This window comes from Molothrus aeneus, chromosome 22, assembly GCF_037042795.1.
Source record: "Molothrus aeneus isolate 106 chromosome 22, BPBGC_Maene_1.0, whole genome shotgun sequence".
NCBI classification, from domain to species: Eukaryota; Metazoa; Chordata; class Aves; order Passeriformes; family Icteridae; genus Molothrus; species Molothrus aeneus.
This window is the reverse complement of record NC_089667.1, coordinates 767,562-782,298: the sequence shown is the minus strand read 5'-3', so window position 1 is coordinate 782,298 and position 14,737 is coordinate 767,562. Positions and strand designations below refer to the sequence as shown.

The 14,737-nt window shown below is 47.6% G+C and overlaps 1 protein-coding gene across 1 annotated transcript in view; it reads right to left on the bottom strand.

Annotated features, from left to right (window-relative positions):
* The window catches only part of ARHGAP32 (Rho GTPase activating protein 32), a 239,445-nt gene that overhangs the window by 79,503 nt on the left and 145,205 nt on the right, over positions 1–14,737 (bottom strand). The gene's annotated exons all lie outside the window — the stretch shown is intronic.

Genomic DNA, 14,737 nt, shown 5'->3' with positions numbered 1-14,737 from the left:
AATTTGCAGGTAAAATTTTCAATGTTTTAATTTGCAGGTAACATTTTCATGCTTTAATTTGCAGGTAACATTTTCATGCTTTAATTTGCAGCAGCCATTCATGCTCAAACCAGCCGTTAGTGGTCCTGTTTTAATTATTTAACCATGGGTTTGGATCTGGCCCAGCAGCATGAGACACATCCTGTGCTTTAACTTCCACCTGTCTTACAAGGATTTTGTAGCATCTTCCTACACAAGGTGTCCTTGCACAAATGTAAATCACCAAGTGATTGTATAAACAGCATGAGATTAGATTCCAAGCAGATAGAATCATATAAACCCAGAGATCTGAAGGCAGGATTGAAGCTTGCAAAATTTCTGCCAGGTGCCCCAGGCAAACTTTCAGCTGAATTAAGAAAACAATCCATGATGAACAATTCTAGCTGCAGATTTATTCCTGAGTGCATATCATTTCCCCAATTAAAATATAGACAAGATACAGACTGCTCCAGGGGACAAGGAAGGGACTGTGGCAGCACAGAACAGTTTGCTTTGTGAAGCTTTTAATATCTAATGATGACTTTTAAATGCTCCACGGCCTATTATGGTCAATAAAAAATGTTGTAATAATGCAGCAGTTTACAGGTCAAAGCACTTTATGAAGAGTCATTAATCACAGAATCCCAGAGTGGTTTGGGATAGAAGGGAACTTAAAGCCCATCCAGTCCCACCCCTGCCATGGGCACAGACACCTTCCCCTGTCCCAGTTTGCTCCAAGCCCTGTCCAGGCTGGCCTTGGACACTGCCAGGGATGTGGAAGGAATCAAGGGATGGGATTGCTCTGGGTTACACGGGCACACAGAGGCAGTGCCAGGGACTGGAAGTGACACAGGGATGCCTGAAAGTGGAGCAGAAAACAGGGGATGCGTGGGGTAAGGGGGACACAACAGGGGACAGAGCTGTAAATGCTGACCTGCTGTGGCTGGCTGGCAGGGCTCTGCCAGGTGCCCTCTCCCCGGGATACAAAAGGCATGGCCGACTCTGAATTCCCAGTCATAATTCCTCTACGCTGATTTCTTTATCAGCAAAGTTCTAGGCATCAGTTTTACATTAATATCCAAAGCCTGCGAGACAATTGCAGATATAAACCCTCCAATCCAGCTACATTCTGTCCCAATGATTTAAGACAACTCCACACTGTGACTGTGTCCATAGACTCTGCTTTCAGTTCATGAGAAATCACCGTATTTCACAATCCTACAAAGAGGCACCTACACAGGATAAATTATTTGGGATTTCCACATTATGTCATTTCACTTCTGTCTACAGGAGAAAAATAAAACCAGGAGTGCAAGGCTAATTCTGTTCAGGGAGCTGTCAGCATTCCCCATTTCTCCATCTTTTGCAATTAAGGGATTCTTGCTCTCTCACTGAGCTGCCAGTGTGACCTTCAAGGTTCAGTCACCAACGTAGGGAACAGCAGCCTGAGAAATCCCTGTGATCCTGGATCTGCCTCTGCCACCAAAGCGGGCATTTCATTCCTCCGTGACCACCCAAACAACAGAATGATCTGTCAAACGTTCCTGAACCTGTCACTAATTCCATTCTATTTCATTTTAAAGGCTGGCCTGGAGCTTTGCAGCCTGGTTGCCATGAATGAGGACAGTAAGAGTTAAAAGCAGCCAGGAGGCAGAGCTGGGTCAGCCCCTGCTGTGCCAGGGTGTGCTGGATCCCACACCATCCCGGTCACAGGGCTGACAGCAGCAGGAAAAGGTGATGGATGAGCAGGGACAGCTTACCCCACACCAGCAGCAGTGTCTCTGGCTCCACGGGAAGCTCCTGGAGCAAGGGCAGGCAGCAGAGCCGGAGCGCGGGCAGGGAACCGGGATCCTCAGCTCCTGCACCTCCAAACTGCAGCTCGCAGCTGCTAAGCAACCAGCAGAGCTCTCCCTGAGCTCTCCCATACCTGAGCCATCCCTGAGCTCTCCCTGAGCTCTCCCATACCTGAGCCATCCCTGAGCTCTCCCTGAGCTCTCCCATCCCTGAGCCATCCCTGAGCCATCCCTGAGCTGTCCCTGAGCTCTCCCTGAGCCATCCCTGAGCCATCCCTGAGCTCTCCCATACCTGAGCCATCCCTGAGCCATCCCTGAGCTCTCCCTGAGCCATCCCTGAGCTCTCCCATCCCTGAGCCATCCCTGAGCCATCCCTGAGCTCTCCCTGAGCTCTCCCATACCTGAGCCATCCCTGAGCTCTCCCTGAGCTGTCCCATCCCTGAGCCATCCCTGAGCTGTCCCTGAGCCATCCCTGAGCTCTCCCTGAGCACTCTCATCCCTGAGCCATCCCTGAGCTCTCCCTGAGCTGTCCCATCCCTGAGCCATCCCTGAGCTGTCCCTGAGCTCTCCCTGAGCACTCTCATCCCTGAGCCATCCCTGAGCTGTCCCTGCCAGCAGCCCAGGCTCCAGGAGAGGGATGCTGTAGGTGCCTGGAGGCCAGAACCTCATCACCATTCCCAGGTCACTCAGCCTAGGATTGTGGAGATCAGGCTCTTGTGCAAAAGGATCATAGTTTACTTCATGGAATCATAGAATATCCTGAGCTGCACCCCCCAGGATCATCATTCCACTCCTGTCCCTGCCCAGACCCCCAACAATCCCACCCTGTCCATCCCTGGCAGTGCTGTCCAAAGGCTCCTGGAGCTCTGGCAGCCTTGGGGCCGTGCCCATTCCCTGGGGAGCCTGGGCAGTGCCAGCACCCTCTGGGGGAAAAATCTTTCTCTAAATCCAACTTAAACCTCCCCTGGCACAGCTCCAGCTGTTCCTCAGGTCCTGTCAGTTCTCTCAGAAGAGCTCAGCAGCTGCCCCTCCACCTTCTGGGAACAGGGCTGCCCATTCCTGTCTCACTCAGAGCGGCCGTGCACAGGCTGTGCTGGCACAGAGCAGCACCTCAGGAGCAGTAACACACATTTCCACCCAGCAGAATGTTATTCCAACACCCTAAAGGGGAGAATTTACCAATATTCTACAACTTGAAGCCTGGCATAACTTATTTCAAAAAGCTCCCATGCTTTAGGCTGCACTTCAAATTGTATTAAGCCAAGGTTTTTGCAGATTTGGAGCCTGAGTGATGAATTTTTAAGCCACATTTACATGGGATGCAATTAACTTTACAGGAAGGAATCACTGCAGCAATCGAGGAAGGAACTGGACAGTATTTAATGCTTCCCCTTAGATCTCCAGCACAGGAAAGCACAGTCTGGATTCTCCCAGCCAGACTCCCAGAGAGCCACAGCCAAAGCAGCAGCAACAGCAGCAGCCTCATCCCAGATCCAAAGTACCACAAAGGTCTCCAATATAATTGGAAACCATATAATATAACTTACCAATATAAAAACTGTACACCTTGCTCCCCTTTCCTGCAAATTCTCAAGCACCAGAAAGGTTTGGCAAAAGGATTCTTTTTAAATTTAGAGCTAATAAAATATTAGACACACAAGTAAGTGCCTGTCAAGTTGGTCTTGTGTTGTTAACTGTATTTTATATCAAAGCTCATCATTTCTGGGGTTTCAGGCACTCAACATCCATATGGCAAAAATGTCTTCTTCATGTTTTTAATGATTTCCATAAACTGTTGCTCAAATAAATTTTTGATCAGCCTCTCATTTTCTAATTCAATACTTTTCATTTCCATAATTATTAATTGTCCTGATTTACAGAAGCACAGGCTTAAATCCCATTCACTTCAGTGGGACATGAGAGGTGAAGTTAAGCACAAAGTGATTTCCCAGATTCAGACCTTCAACTACAAACCTGGCTGTGACAAAATTCTTTAAAATAAAAAAATCAAATATCAAGTGAAGATTTCAATAATGCCATTAAATAGTTTCAGGATCTTTAAAAGGAAAAATTGACCAGCGACTTAAAAACAAAGTTCCTCTTGAAAAAAAAATCAAAGTATTTTTTGATATTGCTTTTTACAGAAACATTCCCAATGAAAAACATCATGAAGAATCTGGAATTTCTCTCAGAATGGAAAATCTGGTCTCATCCCTACTCTTTTCCCATCCTGATCTGTTCTCCCTCGCTCTGCTGGGTAGGATGAGATGCCTTGTGAGATTTCAGCCTCTGCACAAAGCTGCTGATCTTTTTCTGATTATCAAAGCAAGGAGAAATGTCATGCTAAAGAAATGATTGGAGACTACTGAACTGATTTAATTTCCAGTGAGCCAGAGATCTGAACCCTCCGTCAGTGGCACCAGCACTGCAAGATCACAGATCAGAGACACTCCCGGGCTTCACTTGGCACAGGAGGAGATGGGGAGGGACAGGGACCCAGAGCCCAGCTCCACAAGGAATATTTTTAGCTCTGCTGAACAAATGGCCTGCGGAGGACAATAAGCAGCCACAGCCTGGAGTGGTTTCCTGCTCCCTAAAGCTCAGCTCAATCCTGTGGCACTTGAGCAGCAGTGTCACTCCCACTGCCATTCTTCCCATCCTGATTCCTGCAGCTCAGTGATGGCTTCATTACCAGCAGACAGACATTATCCACTGCAAATCTGAGAGGAAGCAATTTTAAACCATTCCCTACAGTTTCATTCCCCCAGTCAAAGCCCACTTTGCTCCATCATCCCTTAAACTCTTCAATTATCAGGACAAGAATCATGCTCTTTTCTAACTGGGGCTCCCCTAAGTCTGGGTCAGTTCCATAGTGGAATATTTGTATGTGGATTTAACTATTTCCACTCAGCATCTGGCAGAAAACTCTTCCTGCTGTGCCCTGCTCTGCCCTGAGCAACACCCAGAGGCACCCAGCCTGCAAGTGAGGTCCAGCTGCTGCCAGGATTTGTGGTACCATCCATTCACAAAACTTACACACTAGAATCTTGTATTAAAGATTTATAGATCTTCTTGCTATGTAAGAAAAACTCCTGTTTCCAGCTGGATCTGTCTCCATGTCAGCAGGCAGGATGCCATCCTGTCCATCAATCCCTCTCCAAGCCGGCCTGGCTGCCACTGAGCTCCAGCACACACAACCTTCCTGTCCCTCAGTCTGACTGCGTTTGCTCTACAGCACTTAGGATTTATTTATTTTAAGACAGGGATAGACCTTTCTCTTCTGGTTCAAATGCTTATTTCCTCAGAGAGAACACATGGATGCTCTCCTGAACCTTGCAGCCCACATGGAGAGCAAGAACAGAAAATGAGATGAAAGTATAAGGCAAAAGTCACTTCAGTTTGACCCCTCAGTAAGAAAACACCACAGATTAAATGGCTGGAAAAGCAGCAGCATCCAGCAGGGCAGGTTAACTCTGCCATGGGTGACTCTTACAGCTGTCTGGGGCTCGGGCTCTGTATGTTATTCCAGCCTGACCCTTCAGCCCTTTCCTGTTTCAAGTCACAGCAGAAAATGGTTTAGAGATTTAGTCAAAAGAGAAAGCAAGATGGATAAAATCCATCCCAGGGAGTTCACCCAGGAAGTGTTTTTAGCTGGTGCCTTAGGTCGCTTTATCTACACTTACATTTGTTTACCAAAGTGATTCCATGACTTCTGGTGTGTTATTCTAACTTGAAGGAAATTATAAATCTTTAAAACTTAAAGGGAGTTTGCACTAAGGAAACATAAAAGCACTTTATTTCTGAATGAAACACTAAAACTTCAGCACTCCACCTGGAATTACAGTTCATGGACACGAGGGAGGAACAAGCACAAGATAGAGGGAAAATACAAATGGACAGAGCACAAGGCAGAGGAGAAAATTTGGTATATTTATGTGGTGAACCCTTATTAGTCTTATTCCACAGCATAAATTAATCTCTCAGCATTAATTATCAGTTTATTATCAATTAATTACAGTCACTAGGAAAAAAAAATATTTTAATGGAAACCACTGCAGCTTTTCTCCCCTGAAAGTTACATTTCCTGGTGCTGCTGGATTCCAGTTACAGATAGGAGCCCCCAGAGCACACGTGGGCACACAGGGCTGGGTCTGAGGGACAGCAGTGTCACCCTGTCTGTCCTCACTGCTTGGGAAATCACTCCTCAGGTGTGTGTGGTTCTCTGGGGGAGAAGGTGACACCAGCCATGAGCCCCAGTGGTTCCTGTGTCCCTCAGAGGAACAACTTTGCCAGAGTAGATAAACGCTAGGCTCAGGCTTTGGGGATGAGTGGTTTTGTACAGGTACAGAGGAGTAAGAGCCCAGCAAGACAACCCAACACAAACAGAGTGCCTGAAACCCTAAGAGCCATTTTCCTCCCAGAACCAGCCCATTTCTGAATGGCAGCCTGACAGACCTTGAACTCAACCCAGGATTTACAGCCCTCGACATGTGAGTGACATTCCTGCTCTCCTGCCATGCTGTAATTTAAACACTTCCATATCCATCATCTCTTCAGCAAAATTCCACCATGGAGCAGTGGGTCAGGGGTGAGAGGAGGGTGGGCACAGCATGGGGGGCTGCTTTTCTGCACTTCAGAAAATTACAGTTGTGACATGAGAGCTTGGAGCCACAAACAAAACCCTTCAGAGCCAGAGCAGAGCTCAGGGAGCTGAAATTCCACCATCCTGCATGTAGCAGAGCAGTGAGGGGGTGTATGTACAGCTACAAATGACTGTATGGACCTTGCAGGCATTAAACACAACTCCCTCCTCACCCCATAGCCCAAATGTGCCACGAACTGCTCTGCACTCAACCACAGGGGAAGGTTCCATCAAAGCCAGCAGCCACCACTGGCCTTTGGAGCAAAACAAACAAAAAACCTTTAAAATTACTTGCCTGAGGTTGTTAAAACAAAAGAAAATTGCAGAATCCCAGGATGGCTTGGGTTGGGAGGGACCTTAAACCCCATCCAGTGCCACCCCTGCCATGGGCAGGGACACCTTCCCCTGTCCCAGAGTGCTCCAAGCCCCAGTGTCCAGCCTGGCCTTGGATCCAGGGGCAGCCACAGCTGCTCTGGGCACCCTGTGCCAGGGCTTGCCCACCTTAACAGGGAGGAATTCCTTCCCAATATCCCATCTCTCCCTGCCCTCCAGCAGTGGGAAGCCATTCCCCTGCTTTCCTATTTCCAAAACTTCCTGAATTCCTTGCTTGAGGTCACCTACAGCATCAGCAGCTTTGGCAGACAGAGATCTCAATTTCCTTAAATCTCATTTCTCAGGCAGGCCATGGCAGCAAACAGCTGGCTTGTATATATGTTTGTATGTATGTATGTATATATATATATATATATGAGATCAGAGAACAGAACCATGTTCTTGTAAACACAAACTGCCAGTGAGAAAAGAGATTTTTTATAGGTCCAAACCCAAAGAACTATTTGAACACCCCCCATGACCCCGTTAGGCCTGCTATGCCACAGGTCAGACATCCATGATATCATTTACAAACAGCAGGCACTCAGGAGCACAGAAATAACAAAACCCTGCTGTATCTGCCACTGCTCCCTTCCAGCCCCTTCACCCTGACACTCCAGAACGAAGCAACACTACCAGTGCTTGGAAAATATCACTAACAGGGTAAGAAATGCCTCTGGGCAAGGTTAGAGATAAAAACCATGAGTATTCCCAGGGGAAAAAAAATCTGTGTTAGAGATGCAGCTGATCAAGCCTCAAGGAAGGGTGAAACATTATTTTGAAAGCACAAGAAACAGAAGCAGTTATGGGGAGGTTTTGTGAACAAAGCTGGAGTCAAAATGGAAAATCATCTGCTTTTCTGGCAGCTGCAGCCATCAGTTTTATGAAGAAAGAGTGAAAAGTGGTGCCAAGGCCCAGGAGATGAAATATTTAAGACAGACCATCTTCAATATCTAATATCCCTGATGGTGGCTTTTCAAAACCTAAACCACAACGTTTGAAATAAAGGCACAGTTTTTAACCCACAGATGACTTTAAGATGCACCATTTAGAAAACAGAAAATCCTGATCTGTCAAAACCTGAGCCCTTGGTGTCAAACCTGCTCTAAGGTCTTGGAAAATACAGTCTGTGTTTATTTCTGATGCCTCCATCCCCCAGCCTGTGGCACATCCTCAGAGTGACACAATTCAGAGTGACAACGAACACCTGCTCCGTGCATTTTACAAACTTGGGGCCCAAACCTGCTCTGTAACTCTGGGAAAGCCCCCACAATTTAGGGAACAAGCTCAAATCAGGTTTCCCCTGAGAATTCTGTGATTAACTCCTCTAAACAAAACTTATTTGTAATGTGACACAGGGTCAGGCAAAGCACCTCTATTTACTGAGTGCAACAGCAGCACTCTCAGCCTCTTATTACCCAGACAGCTCAATTACAAATTATCTTCAGAGTATCAGTTTAATAACCCATGTGCACTCAGTGTAACTGGTAGGAGAGAACTTCAGAAAATGTGATTGTGTATTTTGCCACCTGGCTCTGTGCCAGTAAATATTTGCTACAAATAGCGAAAATGATGCATCTCTGATTTACTGCTGAAGTATCTTTAGGACAAGATGCCTTAAGGAGGGTTAGGTTGGACATTAAGTTGTATTTTTTTTAATGGAAAAGGTTGTCAAGACCTGGCAGAGGTTGCCCAGAGCAGTGGTGGGTGGAGTCACAGTCCCTGGAAGAGCTAAAAAAGCTGTGTTGATGTGGCACTTGGGGACAGAGATTGGTGGTGGCTTGGCAGTGCTGTGGTAAAGGTTAAACTCCATGATTTTGGAGGTTTTTCCCATCCTAAATGACTCCATAAGTCAATGATTCTGCCTTTACACACACACTGTTTATTATGATGTGGTTTCTGTGCCTTGAGAGAGCCTTTTTGAAACCATCCCTTCCTGCCCTGCCTGCTCTCCATTTTATGTGCAGTGAATCTGTTACTTGGAAGTGCAGATGTTGTTCCAAGGTCTGTGAACTTCACCTACCCTGAGGCTGAGCGTCCCAGCTGCTCACCTGGGCTGTCTGCTGCTGCTCCCTCAGCCTCCTACACCAGCATCACCTGGTGACCAGAGCAGCTTTGCAGCCTTGCAGAGGATGGGAGTGGATGAAGCAGTTTTAGATGATTTGTCCCAAAAGCCCTGTCACCTTCCCCAGGTAAACAGGTATTGAAAATGACAAACCTCCCCATAAGGAACAAACATCAAGGCAGGAAGGAGTATCCCCACAATCCTCCTCCCATTCTGGACTTGAACCAAGCCTTGCTCTTGGAAAAGTTGTAGAACAAGTGAATTGTAGGCAAAGGGCTCCTCTGCAAAGCATCTGCACTGCTCAGTTGTGGGGATGACTTGGTGTCTCATCAGAACAGCCCCAGTGTCCCCTTCAATTTGTGGCCAGGCCCAGCCTTGTCTCCAAAGCACCACATGAGGGTCAGGAGCCCTGCCAAGATCCATCCCAGTCCCCATGGCTTTCTGCAGTGGCCCTCAGTGCCAGAGCATAGAGCACAGTCTGGTCTCTAATTCTGGGCTGGTTTTCTGTCTGAAGGCAAAGGACACGACTTTAACAAACGACCATGGAATTGTGAGAGCTTCTGCTGCTCACAAAACCCCTTCCAGAACAGCACTTCCACTGACACTGCACTTTATCCTGACAAAGGATCTCCCCTCTCTCTCATCATCCCTCCCTAGAGCAGGGCCTGGCCCTCCCCTTCAGCTGGGGGGTTTCCACCTGAGCTTGTTCGGTATCACTCGCATCCCCTTTGACAAGAACTGCCCAGCAGCTCAGCCTCATGCAGCTCTGACGAACTGGGAGCCTCTTGTCTGGAGGAGGTTATTTCCAGATACCCTCTTTCCCCAGCAACACCTTCCCTCAAATAAATTCCTGAGCATTTCTCCACTGGAATTTGAGCACAAAAGCCTCTGTCCCTGGCATGCTGAGGGGACAGCTTGAAGTACACCTACATTTGCACCTGCTGAAAAAATGTGCTTTAGCACCAACAGCTCCACAACAGTTTTTATTTTTGCAATGTCAGAAATTTATTATAAATGAATTACTCCATTCAAAATCCACACGAAGCTACAACCCTGGTTTTGCATCTCATGCATCCAGAGTTAAGAAAACAAAGAGCTGACCTCATTTCTGTCACAATACACGTTTAAATAATTAAATAGAGCAAAAAAAAAAATCTGAAGAGAGCCATGAATGAAGCAATTAAAGACCAAAGCTGAAGGGTGGCAGTAATTTTTCATGTCTTGTGAGCAGTGGATGGATCTGAGCAGTGAATCTGCCCTGTCCTTCAGCCCCAGCAGCAGGGAAGGGAACCCCAGAGCCCCAGGGTCCAGCTGGGACAGTGCAGTCTGCTCCTGGAGGGACAAAAATCCCTTTTACCTATACTGGCATAGCCATGGTGACATGTCCAAACAGGACAAGGGGAAACAGCCCCAAGCTGTGCCAGGGGAGGTTCAGCTTGAACACCAGGAGGAATTTCTTCCTGGAAAAGCTGGAAGGGGCTGCCCAGGGAGGTTCCTGGAGTGTCTAAGGAAGGCCTGGATGTGGCACTCAGTGTTCTGGGCTGGTGACAAGGTGGGGATCAGTCACAGGGTGGGCTTGATGGTCTGGGAGGGCTTTTCCAGCCTCAAGGACTCCATGACTCTGTGTGAGAATTAAGGATCACAGGCCAAAACTCCAGGCTGAGCAAAGGGTATGGTGAATCTGCTTTCAGAGCAGGACACAGCAGACCCCAGTGTTAATCCTGCTGGATGGAAGTGCTGCCCTACCCAGTCCTGCAGGAGATCTCTGAGCACCAGCCAGTCAAACCCTGGTCCTTAACAGCTACTCTCCCAATTAGTAAATGAATTTATCCTTTATGTTACCATGCCAGCTACAGAGTAATGATGTTAATTAAGCAGTTCAGATGTAATTCAACCCCTAGAGCTGGCAGTTTACTTCCCCAAAGCCTGGAACAGAGCCAGGGGTTTCAAAGCCCCTCTACCTTGGCTTTGGGATCTCCTGAGGTCTGAGCACAGCCCAGAGCACCCTGCAGGCTGCCTGCCAGCTTCAGGCATTCTTGATTAATTCTCATTCCCACTGTCACTTTGCTTTTATTTACTGCTGCTGGGAGCAGGAGGCACACAGTGTGTGACCTCAGATCCACCGGAGCACAGCACTGGAGTGATGGATTAGCAGGGTGCAAACCAGGAATTCTGCTGCTTTCTTTTCTGATGTGAAACAGCCCTCAACACCCGAGAAAAGCTTAGGACAGAGGTTTCAACATGTGGGAACATCTGGAAGGATGGGGTAGAAATACACAAGCCAGAAAGGCCTGTGGGCAGATTTTAAAAAGGTTTTGTGGATTTACAAAATACCCAGGACTTGTTACCCAGAGAAGCTGTGGCTGCCCCATCCCAGGATGGGGCTTGGAACAACCTGGTCTAGTGGAAGGTGTCCCTGCCCATGGCAGGGGCTGGAACTGGATGGGCTTGAAGCTCTTTTCCAACTCAAACATTCCATGATTCCACCTCCAGACACCTGTACACATGAGGCACCAAACTCGTGCACAACCTGTCAGTGGAAGTCTCATTTCCCTGGTCATCTTCAGGCAAGTGGTGCCAAGAGGCAGAAAAGAAGAACAAAAAACAAGGCAGGGGAAAGGTCATGATGGTGACCAGAATTTTAATGCATCTGAAAGCAGAGGAGCTTTTCTGAGCCCTGAGCACACACAGCCTGGCCCTGACCAAGGGGTGAGGACACACAGATAGGGACAGGAGGCTGCATCATGGGAAAATTTGCTGTTTATTAAAAGCATCCATTAACTGCTTCTGGTTTGTTCAGTAAAATCCTAAATCAAGGCAGAAAATCCTATATAAACATGGAGAAGGAGGCTAACACACATTCTGAAAACAGATTTTGCACTGGGTAGGATCTACCTGGATGCTCCACATAGATATATCTCTTTAATAAATACATGAAAGCTTTCCCCTCTCTGTATTTCTATATGTATATAAAGCACACAGAAGAATTAATACCTGTAAGTTAGAATCTGTCCTTCAGTCATCAGCTTAAAGAGCTTTTCACAGGAGCAAAGTAGGACTTACTCAGTTCCTGTTCTCCAGGTGTTTGAGTTTCAATCAGAAACTATTAATAAAGAAGACAAAGAACCCAACCATATTTTGAATGTTTGACTCAAAAATCTCCTGCAAGCAATTTGTGGTTCCAGCCTGGACTATCCCAGGCAGCCAGAAGCAGCAAACCACATTTGAGATGTTGCTCCTCTGACTCAGACATTGCCCTTGTGGGAAGATCTTGCACTCTCTCCTCCCCAGAAACCACCCAGGAGGGGAGTCCTGCCTGCTCTTCCTCCTTGGAGCCTGCCTTTCCTGGCCTCCCCCTGTGCCCCTGCACACTCCTTACTGCTCAGGGAATGTGGGGTGGGGATGCCTTCAGAGCTTGGCAAATCCTGCTCTCCAAGCAGAAGGTGCCCAGCTCAAACCTCCTGCAGGGCAGAGCTGGGACAAGTGGCTGAGGTTTGGGGCAATGTCCTCCTCTGGGGCACCAGGGACCTGCTTCCATCCACCAGAGCAAACACAGCCCCTGCTGGAAGGAAGAACAGGAACAGGGCACAGCACCGGGCATCCCGTGCCACAGGAACGGCTCAGCTCCTGCCAGCCTGAAAACGGCAGCAGGAAAATGGAGAAAACCCTACCTAGACCACGAGAATTCCTGCTCTGGGAACAGCCTTAGGAAAAAGGCTTCCTTTGCTGGCATTATCCCTGGAAAGGAGGAGCAGGAAAGGTGCTGTGGCTGGGCTGCCATGACAGCAGTCAGCCTTGTTTAATCCCTGAGATTGTGTCAGCCCTGGCTCGTGCTTGTGCAGTCTGACATCCCTGCTGAGCAGTGCCTGTCACTCCTGTCCCCACAATACACCTGTGAGCATGGACATGAGCAGCCAAAGCCTCGGGAAAGGCTGGAAGTTCCAGCCCCCCCCCGAATGTGAACATCTCCACAGACAGTCCTTGTTCTCTCCCTGCCACTCCAAATGTCACCAAAAATGATGCTTGAGGTGTTCCAACACCACAAATTTCACATAGTAAACAGCATTTACAAGTTTCATTTTTCAGAACAAAAGCTGAGACTGGGCATTCTTCTGTTGTAATATTTAAGTAAGTACACAGGGAGTAGCTGTAATGTCACACAAACAAACCCCAAAACATCCAAAAGGTCATTTCCAGCCTTCCTTACAAGTTGACTGGATTAGCCCATTCCAGCCCTTTTGCAGGCTCTGAGTTGTGCTGATTTATTCTCCAGAGACAAAGTAACTCCTTTTAAATGTGGTTCAGGCCGTGTAAATTCTTTGTTTATCCCTGTGGAAACTCCCAAGGATTGCAAACACTGTCCAAGGACTTTCACTGCAGCAGGTACAGCACAAATTCCTCAGGGGTCTCAGCCATCCCCTGTGCTCCTCCAGGAACCACAGGGATTCCCAATTCCTGTCTCCAGGTTCAGAGGGTCCACAGGTACAGTCCTCACACCACCCTTTCTGGACTTCACCCTTTTATTTTAATAATATCACTCTTTTCACAGAACTCCTGAAATCTATCTTCTAGAAATGCGAGTTCAGTGCAATCTTACTTGGAAAAAAAAAGGAAAATCAACCTGAATTGCTGAAAAAAACCTCAAACCAAACCCTCCCATCATTGTCTCTTCCCAATAGGATTTAATTCCCTCCCTTTGTCACTTCCTAGTTTTCATGTTTAAATTTGTTAAAAAGAATCAAAAGAAGAATCCTATCTCTCCTCTTTTCTGAAACAGCTCTCTATATATTCCCACTTCTTCTTAAGAGCTAATAAACTGGATTAATTTTTTTAGGTTTTTAAGTAGAAGAAAAGCTGAGCAGAGACGTAACCCCTCCTCTGAACCTTGCACAAAGCCTGGATTTCACAAGCTGACTTGCAGCACAAATACACCTCCCAAAGAATGCTTTTTCAAACCTTAGCTGGGAAGGTTTTGCAAAATAGGTATCAAGCACTAATTCTCTTTACAGCACTAAAATGATACTTACAGCTGGGAAGGAGTGCGATAGAATTCCCTCAGTGTAAGTAGCTGTGTCCTGCCAAACCCAGCTAAGGCTGAGCTGGATGTTTGAAATATCTGCTGCTCCAAGGCTTTGCTTTGCTGCCTGCTCCAGAGGGAATGGCACAGAAAATGCCACCTGATGGGCACAGCACAGGGGGGTCTGCCCAGCCCAGACTGGCCAAGGCCAGCACTGGCCCTCAAACCCAGGGGTTTGACTGATTTCTCCAAGTCTGGAATCAAAAGTTGCCAGGATGGCAACACCCTCACTCTTTGCTATCTGCTTCTGCAACAAATCACAGCAATTTCAAGCTTTTACACTCATGGGATCCAGCCTCCCTAGCAGAAGGGGCCTGTGTCCATCTGACAATCCAGGACACAGCTCAGGCTGCTGCAGTGCCCAAACACCAGTGCTGGAAGCACATCCAAAGGGTGAGGAAAGCCAAATTTGGTTTTCAGGCTTTTTTCCTCCCCCCTTCAATATTTTTGGCCTGATCAAGATGTACCCTGCCCAAATGTGTCCCCACTGCACCAACACTCCATGAGCTATTTCACACCTCCCATGCCATTCTCCTGTGGAGCCAGCTCCACACAGACACTGCTGGTGTCCAAGGGGTGATGGAATGGAATCTTCCCCTGCACAGGGAGAGGCCAGGGGGGCCAGGGCTGGAGGATCTCCATGGCAGAAATGATGCTCAGCTGTGCAGTTCCTCCCATGCCTTCCTGGTCATTGGATCCAAATGTCACAAATGTCTCAGCTTCCTCTGGATCTGAGAGACAGGGACATGCAGTAATGTGGGACAGGGTGG